The 12,268-nt window shown below is 40.4% G+C and overlaps 1 pseudogene; it reads left to right on the top strand.

Moving 5' to 3' along the window:
- Positions 1 to 3,842: 3,842 nt before the first annotated feature.
- On the top strand, positions 3,843 to 10,480 carry LOC123784898 (large ribosomal subunit protein eL34 pseudogene; annotated as a pseudogene).
- Positions 10,481 to 12,268: the final 1,788 nt, after the last annotated feature.

The raw sequence follows: 12,268 nt of genomic DNA, 5'->3' as shown, positions 1-12,268 counted from the left end.
TTGTTTATCTTTTCAAAGAACCAGATCTTAGTTTCATTGATCTATTCTAATTTTTTTGTCTGTATCTCATTTATTTCTGCTCATATCTTTGTTATTTCCTTCCCTCTCCTAATGTTGACCTTCATTTGTTCTTCTTTTTCTAGTTCCTTTGAGTGTAAAGGTAGATTATTTGAGATTTTTCTTGTTTCCTGAGGTAGGCCTGGATCACTATGAACTTTCCTTTTAGAACGGCTTTTGCTGCATCTCAAAGATTTGGGATTGTTGTATTTCCATTTTCATTTGTCTCAAGCTATTTTTTTAATTTCCTCTTTGATTTCTTCATTGAGACATTGTCCAATAGCATATTGTTTATTCTGCACATATTTGTGATGTTTTTTCAGTTTCCTTCTTGTAATTGATTCTTAGTGTCACACTATTGCGGTCAGAAAAGATGTCTGATATGATGTCAGTCTTCTTAAATTTATTGAGACTTATCTTACGGCATAACATGTGATCTATTTGGGAGAATATTTCATATGCACTTGAGAAGAATGTGTGTTCTGCTGCTTTGGATGAAATGTTCTGTATACATGTATTAATTCCATCTGGTCTAATGTGTCTTTTAAGGCTGATGTTCCCTTATTGATGTTATGTCTGGATAGTCGATCCCATTACTGAAGGTGAGGTATTAAAATCTTCTACTGTATTGTCATCTTCTCCCTTTAGGTCTGTTAATATTTGCTCTATATAATTTAGATGCTCCTATATTGGGTACATACCTATTTACAAATGCTATAGCCTCTTGCGAGATTGACTCCTGTATCATTGTGTAATGACCTTCTTTGTATTTTATTACAGTCTTTGTTTTAAGGTATATTTTGTCTACACCAGCTTTCTTGCATGAAGTATCTTTTTCCACCTTCATTTTCAGTTTGTGTGTGTCCTTAGATCTGAAGTGAGTCTCTTGTATGCAACATATAGATGAGTCTTGATTTTTATCCATTCAGCCGCTGTGTCTTTTGATTGAACAATTTGTCCCATTTACATTAAAGTATAATTATTGATAGGTATGTACTTACTGTCATTTTGTTCATTCTGGCTGTTTTTGTAGTTCCTCTCTGTTCTTTCTTCTTCTCTTGCTCTCTTCTCTTGTGGTTTGATTCTTTTCTTTAGTGTTAGGTTTAGATTCCTTTCTCTTTATTGTCTGTGTATCTACTGTAGGTTTTTGCTTTATGGTTACCATGAAGTTCATAAATAACAGCCTATACATATAACACTATTTTAAGTTGATAGTATCTTAAATTTAAATGCATTCTGAAAACTACATTTTTACTCCTCCAACCCACATTTGTATTTTTTATGTCATATTTTACATCTTTTTGTTTTGTGTATCCCTCAACTAGTAATTGTTGTTGTAGTTAATTTTACTACTTTTGACTTTTAACCTTCATACTAGATTTATAAGGAGTTAGTTAATCCAATATCTTTACTATATACTCTCCTTTACCCATAAGAATTTCACTGTGGTGTATTTTCCTGTTAGTGCCTTTTCATCCCTTTAAGGTGCCTGGATGGCTGTCAGTTAAGCAGCTGACTCTTGATTTTAGCCCGGGTCATGATCTCAGGGTCCTGGGATCAAACCATGTTTGGGCTCCACGCTCAGCAGGGAGTCTGCTTGAGGACTTTCTCTCTCCCTCTCCCTCTGCACTTGTGTGCGTGCTCACTCTCTCTCTCTCTCTCTTTCTATCTCTCTAAAATAAATAAATAAATCTTAAAAAAAAAAGAAGTCCCTTTAACATTTCTTGTTGGGCCAGTTTAGTGGTGATGATCTCCTTTAGCTTTTGCTTTTCTGGAAAACTCTATCTCTCCTTCAATTCTGATTGATAATATTGCCAGGTAGAGTATTTTTGCTTGGAAGTAGTCTCCTTTCAGCACCTTGAGTATATACCATGCCACTCTCTTCTGGACTGCAAAGTTTCTGCTGAAAAATCAGCTGATAGTCTTTTGGGGTTCCCTTGTATGTAACAAGTTGTTTTCTTCTTGCTGCTTTTAAAAAAAAATTTATGTATTTATTTGTCAGAGAGAGAGCACAAGTAGGCAGAGTGGCAGGCAAAGGTAGAAACAGGCTCCCCACTGAGCAAGGAGCCCGACACGGGACTTGATCCCAGAACCCTGGGACCACAACCTGAGCTGAAGGCAGACGCTTAACAACTGAGCCACCCAGGTGCCCCTTTTCCTTTTTGCTTTTAAGATTCTTTTGACATTTTAACTATAATGTGCCTTTTCATGTACCTCTTTAGGTTCATCTTATTTGGAACTGGCTTTGCTTCCCAGACTTGGATGTCTGTTTCCTTCCCTAGGTTAGGAAAAATTTCAGCCATTATTTCTTCAAATAAGTTTTCTGCTCCTTTGTCTCTTCTCCTTCTGGGACCCCTATAATGCAAACCTTAGTCTGCTTGATGTTGCCTGATAGGTCCCTTAAGCTATCCTCACACTTTTATTCTTTTGTCCTTTTTGCTGTTCTGTTTGGGTGAGTGTGGCTATCCTGTCTTCCAGGTCGCCAATTTGTTCTTCTCCTTCATCTAGTCTGCTGTTGAACCTCTCTAGTGTATTTTGTAGTTCAATTATTGTATTCTTCAGCTCTGTGACTACTTTCCTACATTTTCTGTTTCTTTGTGATGTTCTCACTGTTTTCATCCTTTCTTCTTCTGAGTTTGATGAATATATTTATGACCATTACTTTGAACTCTTTGTCAGGTAGATTACTTATTTTTATTTCATTAAGGTCTTCTTCTGAGGTTTTGTCTTGTTCTTTCATTTAGAACATATTTCTATGTTTTCTAATTTTGCCTGACTCTGTATTTGTTTCTATGGATTAGGTAAAATGGCTACTTCTCCCAGTCTTGACAAAGTGGCGCTGTATAGGAGATGAAACTTATCATTCAACCTTGCCCTAGCTCTTGGTTGTCTCTTGAACCTTTGTGATTGTCATAGTAGTCTGATTTACTCTTGATAGGTCCCAGGAGTTGAGGGGGTACAAAGACCTGTCAGTGTTTCCAAAAAAAGTGATCTCAGTCGGAACCTAGTTTCAGCCTGATTGAAAGCCATATCCTCAGGCAGCAACTTTAAAAGTATGCAAACAGATACAGACCTGTGGGACCATAATAATAAACCCTGCTGATCTCCAGATTGGGAGATCTGGCGGCTCCCCCTGGGCAAGAGTTGCAAAAATCAGCTTCAAATGAGTATATAAGTTCCTTCCTGGGGGGTGCCAGAGAGCTGTAGTGAGACTAAGGGAGGGCTCAAAATGGTGTTTTCCTGCCTATGTTCCCTGAGACTGCCTCTGTAGCCTCTAATGTGTGGCAGACTTGAAGGCTGTCCCTCTGAATGAAACTCCAGGACAAGTAGATGGGCCTTTTTCTCGGGCACACTGAGAGTACATTTCAGTCTGTTATCTGTGCAGTGCTCTAGGTATTATTTCCTGCCCAGAACCATCTTTCTAATTGTTATAGTCTTGTGGGACCCAGAAACAAAAGTTCTTCAGGCCAGGGGATCAAGGGGCATCCCCTATTTGGACTGCATCCCTACACTGGCTTTGGGAAGGCTGCATGAGAGTGCTGAGGGCCAGGCATGTCTACAGCTTTAAGGAGATGTGGGAGCGCTGGGCGTGGAGTATATTTACAAGTTAAAAAAAAACCATAAGTAAAACTAAGAGGCAAATAAAAATAATGGAAGGTATTTGTAAATTATATGACAAAGGATTAGAGTTAATGTTTTTAATACATGGAGAGTTCTTTCCAACCTCTATAAATAAAATTAGGTTTCTGTCTTTTCCCTTTTGGGGATAGTCTAGAGGCATTCAAATGGTCCAGCATTTGACATACTCTGTAGGCTATCTTACAATACAGCATCCAAAAAAAGTAGGCTGCCCTGAGCCCCTGGTATTAGAATTGTTTCCCTTTATAACAAGAAGAGTGGAACAGTACAAAATCCGCCTGTGGCATGTGGCCAGGTCAACTTCAAAGGGTTTGTGCCATGGGATCCAGGGTTCTTATGAGATTGTCTAAAACCAAAACACATGTCATCCAAGCCCATGGTGCTTCCACGGTTGCAAAATGTGTCCGTGACAGGATCCAGAATGCTTTTCTTATTGAAGAGAAGAAAATCATTGTGAAAGTGTTGAAGGCATAAGCACAGAATCAGAAAGCTAGATTTAAAAATGGACATTTTCTGGGGCGCCTGGGTGGCACAGCGGTTAAAGCGTCTGGCTTCGGCTCAGGGCGTGATCCCGGCGTTCCGGGATCGAGCCCCACATCAGGCTCCTCCCCTATGAGCCTGCTTCTTCCTCTCCCACTCCCCCTGCTTGTGTTCCCTCTCTCACTGGCTGTCTCTATCTCTGTCAAATAAATAAATAAAATCTTTTTTAAAAAAATAAAAATGGACATTTTCTAAATAATAAAAAAAAATTCAACAAGTTTGGAGTGATTTGGGGTGGTTTGACTTAAAACATAGCTCATATATCGTATAAGGAATCCATTTGGGAAAAACCAAGGGAGGTGGGCAGTCCTACTTTAGAGCACCAGAACTGGAGGTTCAAAGAAGGCCTTGGCAGTGCCTCTTGGGTCAGACATACTAGTGAAAATATTAATGGTATAAATACTAGCTAAAGCATTGAGTGTCATGAGATCTAAATGAGATAATCCACATAAAGTGCTGAACTCAATGCCTGGCACATTCACTCATTTATTCGTTTACTCCAAAAATTTTAGTTGAGTGACTACTCTGTACCAGGCACTCTGTGAGGTGCTAGGGGTACCCCAGTAAACAAAACGACAGCAGTCTTTACCCTCTTGGGGCATGCATTTGACAGACACATAGTAAAAAATCATAAAACATAGCTGGCATTATAATATAACACAACACATGCAAAAATTTAAAAACCAAGATATCTTTTTTCACCAGGTAGATTGACAAAGGTTCTCTGATAAAGGTACAGTTTGAGGTGTGGCCCAAGAATATGGGAAAATAGGCCCCTTAATCTCTTTCTGGGGCTGTATCAATTGGTGCTCTCAGGAGAGCAGCTGACAGTATGTATCAAAAGCCTTTACTCCCTCAATTCCACTTCCCTTGATTTATTGTCCTGAGGAAATCTTTATGGATTATCCAACAGTTTCTGCATAAGAGGGAACTTAAGAGGTTCAGAGCCTGAGCAGTAGGTTGACAGGCTGGTTCTGCTGTCTGCTAGGTGCGTGACTCTCAGGTTAATTAGTGACTATCCGTGGCTGTGTCATCTTTTTTTTTTTTTTAAAGATTTTATTTATTTATTCAACAGAGATAGAGACAGCCAGCGAGAGAGGGAACACAAGCAGGGGGAGTGGGAGAGGAAGAAGCAGGCTCCCAGCGGAGGAGCCTGATGTGGGGCTCGATCCCAGAACGCCGGGATCACGCCCTGAGCCGAAGGCAGACGCTTAACCGCTGTGCCACCCAGGCACCCCTAGCTAGAGTATGTTTCTGTTGCTTGCAACAAACAACTCTTACCAATAAGTTGTTTTTAATAACTGGAAAGTGAAGAGAGCAAGCTGCATTTAATGCAGCCACAGCCACAGGGCTATTCTTTGCAGGAATAGTCTAAACACAGGGGAGTTTGATAGGGTTAGGAGGCAATGCTAGATGGCCTGGCTCTGGTCCCAGGAGGCCAAATATCTGGTTGGAACCTGGAAAAACTAATTTAAAAATTTAGATGTTCCCAAATATCTAATTGCTTGACATCATGTGACAACTGATGGTTATTATTCACTGATCTTTGTGATTAGGATTGACTTAAAATTTAGAGCACTACGAATAAATGAAATGTTAAACTTCACTGAACGAAGACCTTCAGCATGATGATAGATGAACCACATAGACTAATGGGAATGAAAGCTACCCTATTTGTTGATTGCATTATGAAACCATAGACCTTTAGCTAATACACCTGACCCCGGGAGAGTGCTATGAATTACAGCTTTGTTGTTACACTTGAACAATAGCAAACACCTGCATATGTTCATCTACATTTAATTTTGGTAGCATGACACCATCTGTTTTTAAAAGTTTTCCTTATGTCATCTGCTATTAAAATGATTACTGCCCTCGACACGAGGAAGTTTGCTCAGTATTAATCACACATCCTCAGTCCTCGTCCTTACATTTCAGGAGGGCTGGCTTCTAAAATCCTTTGACTTGCCTCAATTATTTAGTCAGCTTCTCTATCTCTTGTGGAGCAAATACCCTCCAACTGTGAGTCAGACCCAAGATTTGGACAAGTTCTAACATCTAGAGAACACGGCACATTTGACAGAGAACAATTATCTAGCTTTCTGGAAAGAATTGCTCTAAATACAATTTTAACTCAGTATGAAGTTTTTCATAATTTGCAATCAGTGTTAAAGGCAGTAGGAAAATTACACATTACACAATTTTACTTTAAATTAATACTTCTTACATTTAAGATGCATTTGAATTATTATTATTTTTAAGATTTATTTATTTAGAGAGAGAGAATGCATACGTGTGCAAGTGGCGGGGCAGAGGAAGAGAATCCTCAAGCAAACTCCGTGCTGAGTGCAGAGCCTGATGCAGGGTTCAGTCTCACAACCCATGAGATCATGACCTGAGCTGAAACCAAGAGTCAGATGCTTAGCTGACTGGGCCACCCAGGCGCCTCAATCTGCATATGAATTCTCGAGGGGTGTTGTTAAGATGGTTCAGTGGGTGTTCTGGTTCTCTGTTGCACAGCAGATCATCCCAAACTTAGTGGCTTAAAACAGCCATTAAATGATTACTCATTTATTTTGCTTACACACCTGCAATTTGAGCTGGGCCTGGAAGGGATAGCTTGTCCCCACACATACTTAGATGGGAAAGTTGGATTCTGACGGTAACTTAACAGCTGGCAGTTGAAATCATCTGAAGGTTTACTCACAGTCTGGTGGTTGATGCTGGCTGTTGACCGCAGCCTCAGAAGTCACATAGTGTCACTTCTACCATAATCTATGGTTGAGGCAGTCATAAGGGTCTTCCCAGTTTTAAGGGGAAGAGACTTTGCCCCCATCGCTTGATGGGGGAAGGGTCAACTTCACAACATGTGGAATGGAACATATTGTAGTGGCTATATTTGGAAAATATCATCTGTGCAGTAGGTCTGGTGGGGCCTGAGACTCTTCATTTCTAACTTCCAGGAAATACCAGAGCTGCTGACACAAGCCTACGCTTTAAGTAGCAAGTGTCTAGACTACTTCATGAAGCCAAATTTTATTACATAGATTCTTTGGATTGTTTTAGAGGTAGACAAGAAACACATACATGCATACATGAATATTTTGGATATTCTTGAAAGATGACATGTAATTTTTCATTATTATTTTTTTGGTTTCATCTTTTTTTCTTACAACGTTCTTTTAGCCTAATCTCATTTACTCTTCTTTTCCCATAATACCCTTAAAGAAGGAAGAATTGCTTCATAAAGCTTTGGTTATGCAGACCTATCCCTCACATGTAGAATCTTCTACCATATATTTCAAAAAGGGTAGTTGACATTGTATTATAGTGTATTTTATTTAATGTCTATGGAAATAAATATGTACTATTGAAAGTCACAATCTGTTTTTTAAGGGCAAAATTAGTGAATTTTAAAGCAAGTCAATTTTACACAGGAAACGACAGATGTTGGCAAGCATGTGGAAAAAGGGGAACCCTCTTACACTGTTGGTGGGAATGCAAATTAGTGCGGCCACTGTGGAGAGCAGTATGGAGGTTCCTCAAAAAGTTAAAAATAGAACCACCCTATGATCCAGCAATTGCACTACTAGGTATTTATCCAAAGGATACGAAAATACTGATTTAAAGGGGCACATGCACCCCGATGTTTATAACAACATTATCAACAGTAGCCAAATTACGGAAAGAGTCCAAATGTCCACTGACTGATGAATGGATAAAGAAGATGCAGTACACATGCACGCACACACACAACGGAATATTACTGAGCCATCAAAAAGAATGAAATCATCCATTTGCAACAATGTGGACAGAGCTAGAATGTATTAAGCTAAGTGAAATAAGTCAGTCAGAAAAAGACAAATACCATATGATTTTACTCATCTGTGAAATTGAAGAAACAAAACAGATGAATATAGGGGAAGGGAAAAAAGAGGGAAGCAAACCATAAGAGACTCTTAATGATAGAGAACAAACTGAGGGCTGATGGAGGGAGGTGGGGTGGTGATGGGCTACATGGGTGATGGGCATTAAGGAGGGCACTTGTGATGAGCACTGGGTGTTATATGTAAGTGATGAATCACTCAATTCTACTCCTGAAGCCAATATTACACTATATGTTGACTAACTAGAATTTAAATAAAAACTTGAAAACAAGCTAGTTAGTTTTAATTTATCTTTATGACATCAATTTTTAAATCCTGGGAAAATAATTTAATGTAGTCTCAAGGTCATATAGATAACTTTATGGGATGCCTCTCTTACAGAATCACTGAGGTTCATTCATTGAACTAGTGATTATTGAGTACCTTCAATGAGCTAGAGACACTGTTCCAGGTGCAAGGGATACAAGATGAACATTGTTCCTGTTCCTGCGAAGCTTACTTTCTGGAGGGGAGGGTTGGGAGGAGCAAACTATAAACAAGTAAATAAATAAGTCATCACTTCTCAAGGTGTGGTCCATGGACTTTTAAGAATCGCCAAGACCCTTCCAGGTATCTGCAAGATCAATATTACACGTGGGTAAAATACCCATCCAAAGTACAAATGAACAATGAGTTTTAATATAATGGAGGACAAAGAGTTCATTGATATGGTTTCAGATTCCACACCACAGTTAACCTTTCAGAAACTAATACTTGTCAAGTTCTGGTGTAGTATCAAAGAAGAATACCCAGTTATCTGAAAATGCTATGTCTACCTTTTCCAACTACACATCTGTATGAAGCCAGATTATCTTCATAAACTTACACCAAAAAAAAAAAAAATACTGCAATAAATCGAATGCAGAACCAGTTATGAGAATTGAGCTTTCTGTTAAACCAGGTTTTTAAAGAAACCTGCGAATGTGTAAAGCAATACCACTCTTCTTGCTTATTTTTTTGGTCTGGAAAATATATTTGTTTTAAATAAAATAAGCTGTTTGTGTTTGCATATGAGTTTTTATAGATGTCTAAAATCAATTGACAAATACTTCAAAGTTTTCTCATTTTTAATTTTGAATATGATAAATATGGATAGATGTAAACCACATCAAGAAAAGCTTTTAGAAATACTCAGTAAGGGCAAGCATTTCCTGTGGGATGTTAACCTTCACACTTCCAAGCTGCATCAACTGTCCTCTCGTGTGGCCATTTAGAATGTCAGAACCCATACCCTGCCATGTGGTCTCATCTGAGGCCAGAAGTAGCAGGTGCAGGTGGAAACTCCAGGCATGTGGTTTGCTTGCTTATGTAGTGGCAGCAAGAGGCAGAACCATGCACCGAGGTGGAAGAAGCAGGTGAGCTTCTCACAGGTGGCTGGTGCCAAGGGAGCTGGGGAGGCATATATCCGTGTGTCTGATACAAGTATATCCTGGTCATCTTTTCACGGCAGTACGTATAGGCCTAGTCACTCTTCAAAACAGACATATGGCTTTATATTATAAAGTCGAATGATCATTTTTCAAACCAGTTTCCATTGTCAGGCATTTGGGTTGTTTCCAACTTTTGCTTTACGTATGATGCTGAAATGACCCACCGATGAGATAAACATTGAAAAAATGAGCAAGATAATTGCAGTAGTGACTAGTGCTCTGTGGACAATCACCAGAATATAAGCCTCATAGGACTGGGGATTTTTAAAAAGATTTTATTTATTTGAGAGAAAGAGAGAGAGTGCGTGTGTGTGTGCATGTGTGAGTGAGTGGGTGGGGGGAGGAGCAGGGGGAAGGGAGAGGGAGAGAGAAACTCAAGCAGGCTTTGAGCTGAGTGTGAGCCTGACACAGGGCTCGATCCCACGACCCTGAGATCATGACCTGAGCCGAAACCAAGAGTTGGACCTTTAACTGGCCGAACCACCCAGGTGCTCTAGGAGTAAGGATTAATGTGCTTGTTCACCACTATATCCCAGCCGTTAGAATAGGGCCTGTCATACAGGTGGTGCTCAAGAAGTACTTGTGAAAAGTCTGGAACAAGATCTGATAGTGACTGGGAGCAGCACTCAGGAAACACTTGCATTTAATCTGGCGCCTGAGTGAGGGGAGAGAGCCAGCCTTGGGAAGGGAAGGGGTTTCCAGGGGTTTCAGGCAGAGGGAAGAGGCTGTACAAATGCTGAGAGATGGACACCTCTTGGTCTGTTTGAAAAACAGGTTCTTGTGCTGGAGGGTTGTGAGCGAGGGGAGAGTGTCGGGGATGAGGATGGAGAAGAGGGCGGGGCCCGATCAACGGGGCCTTGTCCGCCCTCAGGTTTACAAGGCAGCTGAAAAACACTGTAGTTTTACCAGGAAAATGACATGATCTGATTTATGTTTTTAAAACGTACTTGCCAGGATGGCTACTGTCAAATGTGTTTATATTTATATATTGACTATGAAAAGCGTTGGTGAAAATGTGGAGAAATTGAGAACCCATGTGCCGTGTTGGTGAGAATGTAAAGTGGCGCAGACGCTATGGGACACAACAGGACAGTTCCTCAAAAAATTACAACTAGAATTGTAATAGGATCCAGCAGTTCCACTCCTGGACGTATCCCTAAAATAATTGAAAGCAGGGACTTAAACAGCTATTTGTATGCCTGTGTTCATAATATTATTATTTTCAGATATTTTTTATTTATTTATTTATTCGACAGAGAGAGAGACAGCCAGCGAGAGAGGGAACACAAGCAGGGGGAGTGGGAGAGGAAGAAGCAGGCTCACAGCGGAGGAGCCTGATGTGGGGCTCGATCCCGTAACGCCGGGATCACGCCCTGAGCCGAAGGCAGACGCTTAACCGCTGTGCCACCCAGGCGCCCCCATAATATTATTATTTTCAATAGCCAAAAGGTGAAAACACCCCAAATGTCCATCATCAGGAGGGATAAAGTAAATATTGTACGCACATAAACGGAATATTCTTCAGCTTTATAAAGGAAGGAAGTTCTGGCTCTGCATCCACATCACGGATGAACCTGAAATAAGCCAGTTATATGTGGACAGATGCTGCGTGAGTCCCCTTCCATGAAGTACACAGTCATCGGACTCTTAGAGTAGAATGGTGGCTGCCGGGGGCCGGGTGAAATGGGGGAATGGATGGTCGTTTAATGGGGACAGAGTTTCAGTTTTGCAAGATGAAGAGCCGTGTGGATGGAACGGCTGCACAACAGTGTAAGTGTGCTTGATGCCACTGACCTGTACACTTAAAAGTGGCTAGAATGGAAAATTTTTAAGTTAGGCGTATTTTGCCACAATTCTAGATGTGCTCTATAGAAAAGTTTGTAGAGGGCATGGCTGCTTGTGCCGTCAGTATCCTTCCTTCTTCCTGACAGTATCCGTTTTCTCCTCTCTCCTTCGTAGCAGAGTAGGACTTAGTTCACATTTCCGCTCCCTCTCCTAACAGCTGTGAGCTCTGGGAGAGGATGATTCACCCCCGTCTTCAGGGGCGGGCCTCCCTGCATAAGGCAGAGGGTCCTAAAATGCAGCCAGAGCCCATGGGGTTTCTGAGACCCTTTTCACGGGTCATGAGTCTCTCCCTTTTCCAGCTACATATCTGAATGAGGCTGGATTTTTTTTTTAAATACTTACTTCTACCAACAGATTCCAACAGATTGAATGAATGCAGAAGTATATGTGAGAATCCAGCTGTCTTACACTAAGCCAAATATTAAGGTACTTGCAAAAATGGAAAGCAAGGCCACTGTTCTCATTAAATGCTTTCTCAATGGCTAACAACAGAACTTCCATAAGATCCAGCAATCCCTCTTCTGGGTATAACACCCCCAAAATGAAATCAGTATCTTGAAGAGGTATGTGCACTCCCTTGTTCATTGCAGCATTATTCACAAGAGCCAAGACATGGAAACAAACTTAGTTTTTGTCAACGGATGAATTAATAAAGAAATTGTGGTATGTACATTCAATGGAATATTCTCCAGCCTTAAAAAAGAATGCCGTTCGTGACAATATGGATGAACCTGGAGGACCTTATGCCAGGTGAAATAAGTCAGACACAGAAAGAAAAAAACTGCATGATCTCACTTCTATGTCGACTGTAAACAAGTCAAATGCCCTAGA

Source organism: Ursus americanus, chromosome 31 (genome assembly GCF_024610735.1).
Source record: "Ursus americanus isolate L20-20 chromosome 31, mUrsAme1.1.p, whole genome shotgun sequence".
NCBI lineage: Eukaryota > Metazoa > Chordata > Mammalia > Carnivora > Ursidae > Ursus > Ursus americanus.
The sequence above is the reverse complement of the archived record's forward strand: the minus strand, read 5'-3'. Positions and strand labels throughout refer to the sequence as shown.